The 17,364-nt window shown below is 41.1% G+C and overlaps 1 protein-coding gene across 5 annotated transcripts in view; it reads right to left on the reverse strand.

Annotated features, from left to right (window-relative positions):
* LOC107380986 (beta-1,3-galactosyltransferase 1) overlaps positions 1-17,364 on the reverse strand; it is a 201,383-nt gene that overhangs the window by 128,062 nt on the left and 55,957 nt on the right. For 3 of the 5 annotated variants that reach the window (XM_054743208.2, XM_015952423.3, XM_054743206.2), the window contains exon 2: positions 11,138-11,251. The exons of the other annotated variants lie outside the window; for them this stretch is intronic. The gene's annotated coding sequence lies outside the window, so the exon portion shown is untranslated. The remainder of the gene's footprint in view (positions 1-11,137; positions 11,252-17,364) is intronic. 5 annotated transcript variants of the gene reach the window in all.

Genomic DNA, 17,364 nt, shown 5'->3' on the forward strand with positions numbered 1-17,364 from the left:
TGGTGGTCAGACGGGCCGACGGCGCCAAATGGCAGCCTCGCCTCTGTCAGACCTCCCCAGGGCGGCTGTGGCTACAAGTAGCTTACCATCACTAGCAGTGTGTGAATGTGAGAGTGTGTGAATGTGAGAGTGTGTGAAAGCGTCTTTGGGTGTCTAGAAAAGCGCTATATAAGTTCAATGCATTATTATTATTATTATTAAATGCACAGTCCTTGTAAAAGTCTTGAATCATTCCTCATTTTCCTGAGCTGTGAATTGAAGAAGTAATTGAAAACATATTCCAAGATTCAAACATCACCTTGGCTTGGAATGCCGATCCCTTTAATCTCTTGTGTGAATTTTTAAGCATTAACACTCTATTTTCCATAATGAAATATATTTCTTGGTAATATTGTTTTTAGTAGCATTCTGTTTATTAGTTCTACTGGCAAATAGGTCTGTTTGAAATGATCATATGTCAGAATATTACACGTACCTCCTCGTTTGTCCTTTTAACGCACTAATCTAACGGTTGAAATGTCTCCCAGCATTCATTAGTGTCTGCAGGAGTGATTAGTCACTAAATCAAACACATAAGCTGCGTTCATGATCTAAAACATTTTTTTACAAGCCCAACAAACCAGACCGACACTTTGAAGTTGCAAATTCGGCATTCTGGCCACAGAGGACAGTGGAGGTCTAAGAGACATCTCGTTAACCTTGTAAAGGTTTAGTTTAGCAGGCTCAAGAAAATTATTTAAAAGTATGAAAAGTTGGTAGTATCCCTTTAAGCTAGGAAAAAGTCAGTTTACTTGTATTTTAGGTGTGCGTTTTTGGAAAGAAGCTGGGTGAAAAGGGAAGATCATGGAATTCTGTCTAAAATGTAAAGCTCGAACGGGTCATTTCCCGTTAGAAGTCTCAGTTAGACCCCCAACCTGACGTGTGAATCAGCTGCTGGTCCGTAGAACGGTAAAGACGAATCCCCGGAGTACGACTGAGATAATAAAACATTGAATTTGTCTTTGCTGCCTGTGCTTTTGCCTAAAGGCATCTTTCCTTCATACTCCATGATCATACACTATTATAGCTCCAGCTTCTACTCTCTCTCTTTCTCTGTGTGTAGATGTGTGATTAGTAGAAATATTCCCATTTCAGATGTCTTCCACAAAGATTGTGACACAAACTACAAAATGTATGCAAATAAGTGTTTTGGCTTCTGTAAGTTTTGAGTAAATCCTCTCAGTGCCAGAAAGCTTCCCTGACAAAGGCTTTCTTCACCCCTCCGTGGCTGCTTTGACTGCACTGCCAAACATATCGAGTTTATCTCTTAAAATTTTCCAAATCCTCCCCCCTCTGTCACAACATCGGCTGTGAAAATCGATTATAGTGACAGAGCGTGGGAGGCAGAGGCTGCCAGAATAGTATCATCCGGAGTCGCTGATGTCACCTCCGATGCACCCGGCAACGGGAGCGCTGCCAAGGTGCGACTTTTTCCCGCTGATTCAGCCGGCGCTGGGCCTGGCAGCCGCGCTGATGTGCACCGGAGAAAGCTTGGGAGTGTCATTAACTGGCACGGACTAGTGTTGGTCGTGACAGTGCCCTGCCACAAGCACTTGGCTTCACACCTCCTTACCAAGTGAAGGGCCCGAGAGAGAGACAGCGGTTAAAAAGATGGGCAAGGGAGCAATGGAAAACAAAGACAAAGATAAAAGGATTATTTAAGCAGGAAAAAGTGGAAGGGTAAGAGAACAAAACTCCGGAGACGGAGTGGAGCGGCTCACAAAACGGTGAGATAGCGAGAGGCTGACAAGCCCAAGGAGTCAGCCTGGCTTTTCCCCCATCGGCTCTTCTGAAAACACTTTATAGAGTCCACAAGCTTTGTTTAGTCAACCTAACCTCCTGGACGTTTCCAACACCCATCGCTGCCTTCTGAAAACTGTTGCTACCAGATCCTCCGTTCATCACAATGCCCAACTTCCAAGATAGAGGATTAGATGGGCTCTGTTTTCTGGATCAATAGGATTAGAGCTGCCATACATCCCTCTGAAATGAAAGAACTGCTAACCCACAGGGGCAAACGGAGAGGCAGTATGAATTATAGATCTTCTGAGTACGGGTGGAAAACAAATGTTACTTATGCAACTAGGAAGTAGACAAAAACCCAAACTGCCTGCAGCACCACACAGAAACAAGAGGGAAATGAAGAGAAACGAAGGGAAACGAGAGCACAAACAGAAACATCACAGATTGACGTCGTTTTATTTAGGGATAATCCGATCCGATCACGTGATTTTTAGGAACTCGGTACTGGTGGGAAAAATAATCCAACTTTATGTGTATGCTGGTGCAGTTGTTAGCACTGTTGTCTCGCAGCATTAAGGTTGCAGGTTCGAAACTCGGCTGTGGCCTTTCTGCGTGGAGTTGTGTTCTCCCCATGCATGTGTGGGTTCCCTCCGGGTACTCCGGTTTCCCCCACAGATCACAACATGCCCTATAGGTTATAAATTGTAAGTCGCTTTGGATAAAAGCGACTGCCAAATAAATAAACATAAACAAATAACAAACATTTTTTAAATTCAGCCTGAGCAGGGGCGACTCCAGAAAATCTTGATTAATATATATATATATATATATATATATATATATATATATATATATATATATATATATATATACACATATATACGTACACCCCATTATACCCCACATATATGTCCCATTTGCTCATGCAAATTGACATGTGATTAAGATAGATTAAAATGATATTGCATTGCGATTAATCTAAACATCCGTGTGATTAATCTTATTAAAAATTGTACTTCCTGAGTCATTGCTGACCACAAAACTGTTTTTAATGCAAATAAAATATTTCAAGTTGAATTGTTTTATTTGTGCTGTCAAAAAATAACCCACATATGCGTGCTAGGCCCTTTGTAAGTCTGACAAGTGAATAAACATAAATGGGACTCATAGTAATAATAATAAATGAAACAAAGAAAATTGTTCATCCACAGCAACAGCCAGCTGGACACAATCCATCACAAACCGATTTAGCACGGGGCCAGGTGCATTTCTTGAATGTGTTTTAGAGAAAATTCAGATGTGTTTTATTTTAATTCGTGGAATTAAAATATTTCTTTAAGATGTCTTGCACTGCTCTGAATTAGGGCTGGGCGATATGGCCTAAAATCAATATCACGATATATTGAGGATTTCACCTCGATAATGACAAATGAACAATAAATGCAGGTATGCACAGAGACAAAAGTTGTCCACTAGACGAGGCTATCACATGTATTACGATGAGTCACATGACTCAAGGTGGCACAGTTTCTTAAAGGGACACGAATGCTGCCAATCTACAACCATCTCTTCAGTTTTTTATAAATCGAGTTTAATGTCATGAGAAAAATTATCTCGATAAGTCACAAATTTCGATAACGATAAATTTTAGATTTATCGCCCAGCCCTACTCAAAATATGTAAACTACACTGAAGCTAGTTTCCCACTATAGACCTTAGCCAAAAGAGATGTTTGACTTTTTAAGACTTCAGTACTTCGTACCCTACATGTACCCACATGACTTCCAACCAAACCCACTTTGAGCTGCTTTCAGCTTGGGCTGGGCAATAAATCGAAAATTTTTCGTTATCGAAATTTCTGAGTTTTATCGAGATAATATTTCCCATGTCAATAAATTTGATAATAAAAAAATGAAAAGGTGCGTGTAGGTTGGCAACGTTCATGTCTTTGTAAGAAGCTGTACCACCTTGAGTCGCGTAAAAGTGTGACTCAACTATTACATGTGACAGCCCCATCTAGTGGGCAACTTTTGTTTCTGCGCATACCTGTAGTTATCGTCCATTTATCGTTATCGAGGTGAAATCGCCCAGCCCTATTTTCAGCCCATAAAGGCAAAAGTTCCATAAGAAACTTACGGAAAAGCTCTGCGGCAACATTTATCCCTTCTCTACTTGCACTCCAACTCACTTATTGAGCAGACTCGGTGCAGTCATTCTTCTGAAACCCCAAAAATTGGAAAACTTATCTTCCCAGGTGTTTTGGTGCATTTGATGCTTCTCTGTGTGTGTGTGTGTGTGTGTGTGTGTGTGTGTGTGTGTGTGTGTGTGTGTGTGTGTGTGTGTGTGTGTGTGTGTGTGTGTGTGTTCCCATCAGTCCCTCACCCTGAGCTGCACCAGATGGATCCTCTGAAAATAGCCAGGGAGAACATTAAGAACAGCAGCTGTCAAATGAGAGTGAGGCTCACAGAAGGGGAAGAAAGTAGAGGGAGGAGAAAAAGCACACAAAAAAAAAACTTGAGAATTTGCAGTCACACCTCGCGCAGGTAAAGCCGGATTGACATTTGGCGAACAGCATATTAGGAAATTTCATGGGAGTGTTGAAGTGATTATCCTGAACCTGTCAGCTGCAAGCAGCGTGTCAGGAAGCCACCCAGGCATCTCACCCCTCCAGGTGGCTGACTCTCTGCTGCTATGAAAACTCAACATACGCTTGCAAGACTGATGGCTGACGACGACGGAGGGGTAGGAGGGGGACGTCTGCGGAGTCCAGATAGAATCCAAACAGAATACATCACCCCCCCTCCTCCTGTAAACTGACTCTAAATACGAGCTGCTAATAAGCCCCTCCCCAGCTCTTGCATCCCGCCGAGCTGTTTAATCATCACAAATCATCTATAATGCATCGCAATCCACATTTGCCAGGGGAAGCACCTCACTAATACACAGTCAGCTCGAAACGGGGACTCGTGTAATGACGGCCAACAGGATCGGCTGGCTGTCTGGAATCCGGATTTCTCAGAATTTGCCAATTCGTGAGAAAAAGGAGGAGAAAATATAAAAATGTACAATTTATAGCAATGTAGCAGTTTAAATATGGTTTTCTGGCCGGTCCTATTCAAGGGATCAATATGATGTGTCTGAGTAACGGCTTCCTAAAGCCACATGCTTTACACTAATACATATTTTGACCAAAACCATTAAAAGCAGTTTGTTGGGATCAGTTTACGTACACATTCATCCCATTAAAGGGACATTATGGAAGTTTGACAGTCAAAACATGTATAGAAATAATAAATGTCTTCTTCATACATTCTCCTGCAATGCCCTGGTCCTGTAGAATGAGCCCTGGCATTTTTACTGTGATTGCCTGTTTTTCTGTAAAATCACAGAAAAAGAGAGATGCTCGGGTCGAGCAGGATGCTTCATGCGCGTTCACGCTCAGGCATAGCCCGTAGCATTTGCTATCCATAGCTTTAGCAGCAGAGAGAGAGGCAGTGCCACTTTGTCGCTGTTCCTAACGCCTAGTGACAAAGCTAGCTACATTTCTGAGGACCCTTAGCTACTTTCTGTAGAACTTTCTTCTAGATATTTCCTGCAAATTAGCAACAAAATAGCCATTTTCGCTCCGGACCGTTCTTTGGTTTGACGTTGTTTCAGCTGTCATCAAGGATATAAAAGTTACAGATACTGTTAATGTTACTAGAGTGTAGCTCATCTTGTAAGATGTCTAACTCCCATGCAGAAGACCTGGGTTTGATTCTGGATGTGAACATAGTTCATTTAGAGTTTATTTCTTACATTAATGGTATATTTTTTTACAGTAAGATGCCCAAATTTTTATTTGAGACTCGCCGAACGGCATTAAATTCACAGATAAAAAAGATGTGGGTTCAACTTTCATTTTGGAACAATTTTTCAAGCAAGGGAAGGGAATGATCTGAGCATGCAGGAGGACTGACCCATCATAAACCTTTGTCGGCTGTGCTGAAGAGAAAGCTACAGAACCAAATTATTTAATTAATTAGCTGTGCGTTCTCCTGTCCTCTGTCCTCCGGGCCACACACACACACACACACACACACACACACAGACACACACACACACACGCACACACACGCGCACACACACGCGCACACACACACACACACACACACACACACACACACACGCACGCACGCACGCACGCACGCACACACACACACACACACACGGGACTGTCTCAGCTGTTATTTTCGTTAAGGAGTGTGCACGTACAGCATGCGCGCCTCGTGCACGAGTCTACTATTGAAGCTGCCGTTACGCTTTTGGCCTGAGGGGGCAATCACGAGCATAAAAATTCAAAAGTCCAAAAAGTCCCTTTAAGCGTGAATAACAGTGATGAATGTTCCGGACAGCTAACACATGGATTTTCTGCTTCCTGATCACGTGACATGTGACGTTTGCGGATGGAGATCGGCCTCAGAGCTGGGATGTTTGTTTTCACAGTGCGGGGGCTCGTCCGACGCCCACACAGTTAAAAAATGCAAATGACGACTTTTGTTATGATTGGCAGTGATGATTGGCAGAGTTAAGATGGATGACATCTCAATTGTGCCAATAGTATTATTTTATGATATACTGTGCCAACCTTTGCTCTCAAAGAACACTAATCTAAAAGAATAGCATTCAATAGCATCATTACAAGCTTTTACACTGTATTTGTGCATGTGAAACAGAAGCTAGCTGTGGTACTTTCTGAATGAATGTGATTTTTTCCCAGAGTAACACAAACTAGAAAATCTAAGAGTTTATCATTCATTCAATCAGAAATGCTTTGAGATCCCCCAGGAAAAGAAATGGATAGACGGAGGTATGGATGGATGGATGCATAGCCCAACACTTACATCCCTTCAGCAGTACCAGGATGTCTAGGGACAACTACTTAAGAAATCCAAAGAAAATATTTCTAACAGACAACAAAGTCTTTCAAGATTTTCTCAGGAGCATTTTGAAGTTTCATATCTTGACTTTTCTGTGGTTCGTGAACTAAAGAGCACCTTTCTGCACTCGCAGAAACAATTTCAATTATTTTCTCTAAAAATGACTAAGTGGGCTTGTTTTTCGATCCGACACTTTCCCTCCTGGGAACGGAGCAAACATATGTTTGCAGCTGTGCTTTTCTACCAGGACTGCCATAAGTACCCTACTCTTCTTCCACACAGACTGAATGACAGGTGTTATGCATGGTTGGTCGCACTGGATCGTGATTCAAGCTCAACTCGAACACCGGTAACACGAAGCAGGTGGATGTGGTGTTGGGTCGGCTGCATGTCAGCCTCGTGGGTTTCTAATTGGGGACAGAAACAGACGATACAGGCTTGTTTCAGACTTCACATGGGAGTCTATCGCTGCTTATGATAATTCTTAACGTGCAAAATTCAAAACCTTAAAGACTGATTAGTTATTTTGTTATTTGGTTTTGAATCTGAAACCAAAAAGTTTTTTTTTTCATAGTTTCACATTCAGACTCAGATCAAAAATATAAAATGGAACAATTGACTCATTTGTATTTACAACTTAATAGATTACATTTAAGCCCTTCAAGTACATTCTGGTACTGTATGGTGGTTTTTGCTCCCATTGGTAGATGGACTGCATTTGTATAGGTTTCTTCTAAGGTTCTCCAACCCCCCCCCCCCCCCAACCCCCCCCCCCAACCCCCCCCCCCCACCCACCCATCCCACCCCCACCCCCCAAGGTGCGATTTGTACTCGTGACAAAATAACATGAGGTGATGACTAAACAGTGTAAGGTAACTTGTCTGCTCCACATAAACACAACTCGGCTGAGAAATGGACATTTTGATCAGTTTTATGGCTTTTTGTCAGACTCTGAACCAATGGCTGCAGGCCGTGAAACAGAAAGCGAAAAAACTCCGGAGCTATCATTGACTCTGCCCCCTAACAAATCGGCGGCCAGAATCACATCGCTGCCCCGACTCAGTCTTGTCAGGTACCTCAACGGTGCAGGGACTAAAAACAGTGGTCAGGCCGAGCTGCTCCGAGTGGTTATCCTGGAAAGCCACCTAATGTAGCCACAGCTGCTCTGGGGCGCACTGACAGAGGCGAGACTGATGAACACTTGCACCACCGGTCCATCCGACCACCACCAGCCGGCAAGGCGGGTTAACGATTGTGAGCGGGATCGATCTCACAGCCCTCCGGTAATGAGACAAGCACGTAACTCCTCGTCCACCGTTGTCCACATTGAAACAGACCATGGACGTAATTTTAGTGGGGAACAGGGGGGACATGCCCCCCACTTTTAATAAAGTCAAGTTTTGGCCCCTGCACTCTTCGCCGTTCAAAAACAATATTATGCTATAATAAGTACATACTCGGTGAGCACTAGGACCAAGCGGAAAACAACCGTTTGTGTTGAAGCCCATTTCCAATTAGAACGCACTGTAAATACCAAATAGCCAACCCCCCCCCCCCCCCCCCCCCCCCGGTCGTGTCCCTCCTACTTCTAAAGTCATAGACTACATCCATGAACCAAATACACACCAAATGTATGAGTGTAAATCATGACTCCTTACCTGAAAGTTACCCTTCTCCAATGACTATTTTACATTCTTTTAGTTAAGCTTGAGGTTTCCATATCGGAATTATTATTATTATTATTATTATTATTATTATTATTATTATTATTATTATTATTATTATTATTATGGGACATCACTTTGTTGCTGACTTTCAAGAATAAAGCCAATAAAATGTTTTGCATAGAAAGGTCAACAATTGATCATTGTTTTAAAAACTCTTTTCTGTATCTAGATTCTAGATCACCGTATCAATGAATGTATTTCTGAGACTTTGGTTTTCTGTTGCTCCTGTAACCCCCTCGCCCAATCAGAAACAGTTGGTGTCATCTACACTCAGCACTAATTCAGGAATACGTCATACCTTACACACGTTATTGTTCCTGACCGAGAACTGACACCTGAGGAACTCCAGAAGCAATGTCCAAACAGAATCATTCCTGTCTCAGTAAATCATGTGACGTGGTAACAGCTTCCCACACTGAAGCTTTTAGCAACACAATAGTTTGATCCCTACAAAATAAAAGCTGTGAAAATCCACTCCATTTTTCTGCCTTTACGGTGTCTTTTATCTATGGGCGTTTTTTTAAAACACTCTCTGGAACCTGCTTCCCCGGGAAGCCGCGCCACGATTTATGAAGCAGAAAATATTTTGTTCCACACAGAAAATTCCCCAAGTGCTCTGGTCTTTTTATTACCTCTCCTCAGGAGCCACAGACAAATGTAGGGATTCTGTTGATGTTGATGAACTGATTCAATCTAACATGAAGCAAAGCTCCTGGATGGGATTTTAAATCACAGGAGGGGCGGGGATAATGATAAGCTTAACCTGATCTGGTATCCTGTAGAAGACTACAGCCGACATAGTTCCAGTGGAATTCTGAATGGAAAGAGGAAAGCAATGGGAAAAGAAACACCAGGCAGGAAGATGGTTGTGTGTTTGTGCGAGGTGGTTTGTATTCTGCCTCGGACTCTGGCTGAGCGAACTGATTAGCAGAAACATCTTGTGCCAAACTGCTTCTCAGCTGCTCTGATTTCACGCTGCTATCTGTATTCATGTATGCATAGATGACGAGGGCTGTGCAAAACAGAATGTCTTCCTTCAGAAGGATCTCTACGTCTCCTCTCAGTGAGCACTGCCTCTGAACTTTTCCTTTCCCCTGCTGTTCCAGTTCAATATTGTCAGAAGTAACGCGTCAGACTTCCTCGTTTGTCCTTCTTTTTGTGTTTGGATTACTGATTAAAGCAGCAGTGTTGGGTGTTCGTGTTTCTATGCTGCTCCATGTCCTCCTACTGTGGAGGAGCAGTCTTAATGGAAATAATAACAAAATGACTTTTGAGTCGGAGCAAAACATCGAATGGATGCAAACTGCTGTGCTCTACACATCATCAAGCTTTCTCTCCGCTCAAATTGGGTGTCATTTTGAAGGTGGTTTGAGAAAAGACAACAGTGAGCATTTGTGTGTCTTCAGAACTCGCTGGTTGCATTTGAGGCCTGCTGGTAGCAATAAAAGACAAAAAAAATGGGTACACACACACACACACACACACACACAGGGAGGCTAAAGGTTGGTTTATGCTTGACGCGTCCGCGAGGATCGCACTGCTCCGCACAGCGAAATTGCGTCATTTTAACAACCACGCCCCTCCACCGCGCCTCCGCACGGCCCAAACTTTCCGCACCGTGCACCTAAGAAATTTTCTAACCACGCGGACGGTCGGATGCGGAAAAACATGTTGGACTGGCAAGAGCTAGTATGGCAGAGGTTCGTAAATACAGACATTTGTATGATTCAGCTCTCAGAGATCACCGTGATCAACATGTTGTTAATAATTCTTGGAGAGAAATAGCTCGCACTGTCGGAAAAGACGAGGACGCTGTTAAAAAATGCTGGAATGCCATGTTGTAAACAACAGTAATTTTTACTTCTGCTATGGTGTAGTGTTGGATGCATGCTGTAGAGCTCCATGCTGCCCCCTACAGTTTGGGAGAATATTGGCTCACCGCAGAGACAAGCCGCATGAACCATAAACGCTGCGAGTTGTGAAGCGCGTTCCATCCGCGAGCCGCATCACCAAGCGGAAAGTAAATGCGTCAAGCATACACCAAGCTTAAGTCACGCCCATCTACTTCCGGACTATGGGCAAGTCAATGGGGCTAAAAATGCAATTTTCTAATTCCGCTTGTTTTGTGTCATGGATTTCACATACAATGTCCGTGAATTTTAAACACACATTTTGAAACCAAGAATGAGCTTATTTTTGAACGGGGTTAAAAGTAATTTTAGGTTTCGTGTGAAAATACGTCCAGTACTACAGATGAGAATCACAAAAGTGATGTCTTTGAACCAGACACGGAGAAAAGGGCTGGAGGTTCAGCGAACTTTAAATCTTTCCTTCAGGAGGAAAGAACCACCATAAATCCGGCCTATCAGTGAGTCGCAGCTACGCTAGGGGAGAAGAGACTATGTGGAGACGTCATACATGCGACGTACCGATGTACCGTAGTCATGCTAATTACAAACTTTTACAAGCTCAATCTCAAAGTACATGACAGGTGTGGTCGAAACTCCCATCATTACTTTTCATTAAAGTAGAAGTACAATCCAGGGCGATCCAGGGCGTAAGACAAAACGGATTAAAAAAATAACTCTTTTAGCCCCGTTGACTTGCATTAATTTTTTTCCTTCTTTCAGGGACACATGAGCCGACCGGAAATGGAGAAGACTTAAGCTCCCTATTGTCACGAATGATGTAAAAAAAACGTTTTCTTACCAGAAAACTAGGGTCCCCCCTTGGTGGATGAGTGAACATGTGAACACGGCCAATAATCAGAATATGCTGACTGAGGACATTGCAGTTCCTGCCTTTACGTCAAGGATTGGTGCACTATAGATTCAAAAGACAAAAAAGATCACAAGTCAAACTATTAGAAGAAGAAAAATCACAAGTTGGCTGGCCATGACCCAAACTATCAATCATGGGGTGGAATCTACGATTGTCTTTAAAACTGTCTCTCCACGCAACTGGACAGCGCTAGGACCAATCAGAGCAACAAACAACGTAATGTACTCATCGCTACGAAAAATGGAGTAGTCCGCCATACACAGAAGAAGAAGAGAAAGAAGAAGAAAAAATAAATACATACATTTTCTAAAATAAAGGACTTAAGTACAGTGGTGGTTCTTCCATAGGGGGCGCTACGGCACTGCCCCACTGGTCACACAGGAAGAAGAAGAAGATAGGAATCAAAAAATATATTTAAAAAACATGGAAAGTAAACTAAATGATCTATACATAGTACAAACTCTAAATTGCGTATAATCTGCATTTAAGTTTAGTTTAAGGGGACAATGTGTAGTTTTTATTGTTAATCTCTGAATATCCATCAAAATGTTGTTGAAAAATATTGGCAGCTTTGTAACATATAACCATAAAAATCTGGTCAAAAATACATGGGAGCGGGTCTAAGTCTCTGGGCAACGCAATATTTGATAACATGTTTTATTCTACGGGAGCCCGTGAGGATTTAACACATTTACTGATTCGTAACAACTGGTTACAAAACTTTCAGCATTAGTAAACGTTGTAGTTTTATACATGTACCTCTTCACTTAATGCCAGTGATGAAAAGGAGTCTCATGTGCTTGTCATTTTGCTGAAGTTTGCACTCCCAGGCCTTTTTGACCCTAATGGGCATCTGTTGGTAAGGTCTTACTCCAACACAAAAAAACAGCTTGCTTGCATCAATTTAGTTTTTTTATTGAAAAAATATATTTAAAAAAGCACAGAATGAACCCTCAGGAATAAGCTTAGTGTGACATTTGGACATGGCAGTCTACGCACAGAGTGCAGTGGATTTTTTTAACTATAACAAATTATTATGACCATTAATCAGCAAAGGTAAGACTGAATTAATGCTGTTGACTTTTGACTTCATGAAATGAGCTTTGTTCTGCTTGTCATTTAGTGGCTTGTTGTTGTAAAGATTAAATTTACATATTATTTAATGAACCATAAGGTGTGAGATTCCATAGGAAATATGAAATAAATCTTATGGACCTTTGGGTAATTTTAACCAGAAGATTGGAACTTTTAATTGCAGGGATTATGTAACACTTCGTATTAACTGAAGGACAAGAGAAGAGAGAGTCACCTTTAAAACGTTTAAGAAGATTTATTTCTAAACAATTTTAAACAAGACGAACTCTAAACTCTAAGTGATGAATGGATCCTGGTGTGAAAGAGACGTGAGATGGACGGTGTATGTGTGAGTGATGTTGTCATCAGAACTCTCATATCCGGAGAAGCAAGTCTGAGTGGGAAGTGATGTTTTGCTCTTAAGCTATGATCGGAGTTTCATAAACACATGAGACGCCATTTTGTCGCTCCACACATACCCTTAGAATGAGACCTCTGTACAGATCCAGAATGCCAGGTCCTCAGAGCCCCCTTTCTGTACCGGAGCCGATGAAACAGCATCAGCAGCACGACAGACTAGTCTTGGGATTGTCTCGAGGTAAAAGCGACAGTTGGTTGACAGCGTCAGATGGACCCTGAGGGTCAGTGAGTTCAGCTTTTATTCTGAAAGGAACCATTGCTTGGTTGGTAAAATGCAACAGATTTTATCCAGCTTGTTGATTCTTTGCTTTAAAAGGAAGTCCAGGTGGCCGGTCCGGTACTTCTCTTAGAATGCGGTGAACTGAACTAAGATGGCGTGGGGACTGGTTTTATTAATCTGGATGTTTTGATTTACGGTCGAATCAAAGTTGGACAGATTTATAAACACCACAGAGACTATGCCACGCTTCAGAAAGGAAGGTTCCGATTGGATGAGAAAGAAAATGTGTCATGTGGCTTTAAGCATTACGTGGATCAGGAAGTCTGGTGCAGCTAGATTAAAGTCATATTTCTTATTAAAACTTACTAATCATAACATTGTCATTTCACAGATTGGTTCACATCTTATTATTGAACTAACACTTTGTTTGATTAGCTTTATTAAAAATAGAAAGAGTTTGTCTTCTTTCTTCTCTTGAGCTGGAAAGGAAGCAGTTTAGAAGCAAATGCATGACCTTGAGGCAGTCTCATGCAGATTAGTTCTGTGTCAGAGACATCTGAGGAGAGAGGGTAATAGCACCTTCATCATGTTACATTGTCATTGGGTGTTGTTCAGGTATAAAGCATGGATTCTATCATTTAGATCAGTAGTTCCCAAACTAGGGTCTGTGACCCCCCAAAGGAGACCCCACAAGATTGCTGGGGTTCCCCACAATTTTGTAACAGTGTGCAATTAATAATTTCTGAAGTGTGTATAGGGGGGCCCATGGGAGGGCCCAAAGCGATCTCCTAATTCATGGATTTTCTGTTTCCTGATCACGTGACATGGATGAAGATCAGCTTTAGAGATGTGATGTTAATTCTCACGGTGCGGGTGCTCCTTCCGACACCCGACCTGTAAAAAAATGCTATTGACGACACGTCAGTGGCAGTGAATTAACGTGTTTTTGGAACAACGTTGTTGCTAGAAGTGCTGTGAACCTGATACCGGGTCTGTCGGGATGTGTAACGCATAACAAACGTAAGGTGGCACCCCCTAGTGGTGATGTGTGGTTAGCACATCTGAAAACCTGACTTGCAAAAATACACCCCACCGGAAATAATTCACCAACCGCCACAGCCTAAGTACCTCTAGCTACTCATGTCACAAGTAGAAGCCCAAGTCTACATCGTCCAAAGTTGATGCCACAGTTGTTTCAATTGAGCGCTGTTCCTGAGCTGACGCCATCTTTGTAGTTTTCTCTGTCACAGCTCTGGTGCTAAGCCAGCCCAATGTCTCTCTACAAACACAGAGTGCTGTGATTGGCTGGACCTAAACTTGTTCAGGCCAATGATAGATCTGCAGAGGCTACAACAGAGCGTGGCTAAACCACCATGCAGAACAAAACCTTGGCTCTGCTTAGACTGAACCTCTATGCATCCAAAGTGAAGTCAGTTAAAGAGCTACAGCAGGAAAGATCCTAACCTTTTATCACAAAAAAAAAATACGGTAAATCAATAAAAAAAGATTCATTTTCAGTGTAACAGTAGAAGCACCTTTTAGATCTAATACAGCCATTTGTCCTTCCACATCCACTCCAGTTCTGTCAGGTGTGATGGTGAACGTTGGTGGACCGCTATTTTAAGGTTTATCCATAGGTGCTCGATTGGGTTCAAGTCAGGGCTCTTGTTGGGCCATTCAAGAACATTCAGAGTTGCAATGAAGCCACTCCTTAGTTATTTTAGCTGTGTGCTTAGGGGCATAGTCATGTTGGAAGGTAAACCTTTGGCCCATTCTGAGGTCCTGAGCACTCTGCAGCAGGTTCTTGTCCAGGATATCCGTGTACTTGGCCAAATTCATTATTCCCTCGATTGCAACCAGTTGCCCTGGCCCTGCAGCTGAAAAACACCCCAACTCTCTGAGCTCTTCAGGCAGTTTCTTTGACCTCATGATTCTCATTTGCTCTGACATGCACAGTTAGCTGTGAGGTCTTATATGGACAGGTGTGTGGCTTTCCTAATCAAGCCCAATCAGTATAATCAAACACAGCTGGACTCCAGTGAAGGTGTAGGACCATCACAAGGATGGTCAGAAGAAATGGAAAGCACTCAAGTAAAATATATGAATGTCACAGCAAAGGGTCTGAATACTAAGGACCGTGTTATATTTCAGTTTGTCCTTTTTTAATACATCTGCAGAAATTTCCAAAATTCTGTGTTTTTATGTCAATATTCAAAGATACTTTATTAATCCCAGAGGGAAATTATGTGTTATTATGTAAATAGAGGTGCTGTGTGTACATTATCGAGTGAAGAGTGAAAAATTGACGGGAGTCGGAATTCTTTCCATAGCCAATATACTATAAACTATAAGCTTTACGTATGAACAACACGTGATTTTAACCAAAATAAAAATATGGCTCCATGCTCACAGACAGAAAGGTCACTTAATAAAATTGACAGCTCTTCAATATGAAATTGATTAATTCTGAATGAGTTCATCCTTCAGTCGAAACAAGAGTCAAAGCGGAATTTAGTCCATCTTTCTGACAGCAAGTCTGCATAAATATTTAGTTAAACTCGAGGGAGAGGTGGTGCGTGGACTAAACAACAAATCCATTAAATGTTGGTGTAGATCCAAGCCACTTTCCTGGCAGAGGATCGAATCTCCAAGTGGCCGTCTAGCTGATGTCAACATTTTATCATATTGTGTGAACTTGGAAAAATTTAAAGTTACATTAAAAATGACCAACTGATTGTAGTTATTTAAGGTGAGAAATGTTAAAGGTTCCCTATCACGCTATTTGAAACCTTTGAGAACAAAGGTAGGCACAGTATATGATAAAATATTACCGTTGGCACTCTTGACATGTCATTTATCTTAAATACGAGTTATTTTCATCAGATTTATACCCAGAAGTAAAACTAATGGTTTCATAGGTTAGTTTCAGTGAAGTCCACCCATGTGCACCCTGACAAAAGGGCCTACAACAAGTTGGTCACTGTATTGGCTTTGGTAGTCCAGTGGTTTAGGTGTTTGTCTGCCATCTCAGTGTGGCCATGTTCTGATGTGGGTTTGAATCCTGGTGATGTCAGCAGTCATGTTTTTAGCCAGCTGAAGCAGATTTCATGTGTTTATTGATTATTTTCTGCAAAATATGATGTGTCTCTAAACATCTTTAAAGTTACATTTAGATATTTCCAAGTAGCATTTTAGTTATTTAGTCTGCTCACCCCACATGGACTCACACTGGCTAAATAAACAAAGACAGCAAAAAAATAAATAAAACATTAGTCCTTATATTTTAAACAGCTTACCAATAAAGGGAGAACATACTGGCAAGTGTAGCTGAACTAAGAAGAAAGGTACTGCTGAGACCGGGATGTGAACCTGCACAAAAAGGCATGCCAGCACACGAACCACTAGAATCAATAGATTTGAAGTGTTCTCTAGTAGGAATGAAGGCCTTGCAGGCTGTACTCAGGGCACCAAAAACCCACAAACCTGGCTGGCGCATGCACGCAGACAAATAGACATATATAAGAAATATGACCATATAAAAGCTAATACATAAGAAGTATGACTATTTAAAAGCTAGTATATATAAACTATGACCATATACTGTAAAAGCTATTATATAAGAACTATGACCATATAAAAGCTACTATATAAGAACTATGACAATATAAAAGCTACTATATAAGAACTATGACCATATAAAAGCTACTATATAAGAACTATGACCATATAAAAGCTACTATGTAAGAACTATGACCATATAAAAGCTACTATGTAAGAACTATGACAATATAAAAGCTACTATATAAGAACTATGATCATATAAAAGCTACTATGTAAGAACTATGACCATATAAAAGCTACTATATAAGAACTATGACCATATAAACACTACTATATAAGAACTATGACAATATAAAAGCTACTATATAAGAACTATGACCATATAAACACTACTATATAAGAACTATGACCATATAAAAGCTACTATGTAAGAACTATGACCATATAAAAGCTACTATATAAGAACTATGACCATATAAAAGCTACTATGTAAGAACTATGACCATATAAAAGCTACTATGTAAGAACTATGACCATATAAAAGCTACTATGTAAGAACTATGACCATATAAAAGCTACTATGTAAGAACTATGACCATATAAACACTACTATATAAGAACTATGACAATATAAAAGCTACTATATAAGAACTATGACCATATAAACACTACTATATAAGAACTATGACCATATAAAAGCTACTATGTAAGAACTATGACCATATAAAAGCTACTATATAATAACTATGACCATATAAATGCTACTATATAAGAACTATGACCATATAAATGCTACTATATAAGAACTATGACCATATAAAAGCTACTATGTAAGAAATATGACCATATAAAAGATACTATATAAGAACTATGACCATAT

The sequence above is a fragment of the Nothobranchius furzeri genome, chromosome 14 (genome assembly GCF_043380555.1).
Source record: "Nothobranchius furzeri strain GRZ-AD chromosome 14, NfurGRZ-RIMD1, whole genome shotgun sequence".
Lineage (NCBI taxonomy): Eukaryota > Metazoa > Chordata > Actinopteri > Cyprinodontiformes > Nothobranchiidae > Nothobranchius > Nothobranchius furzeri.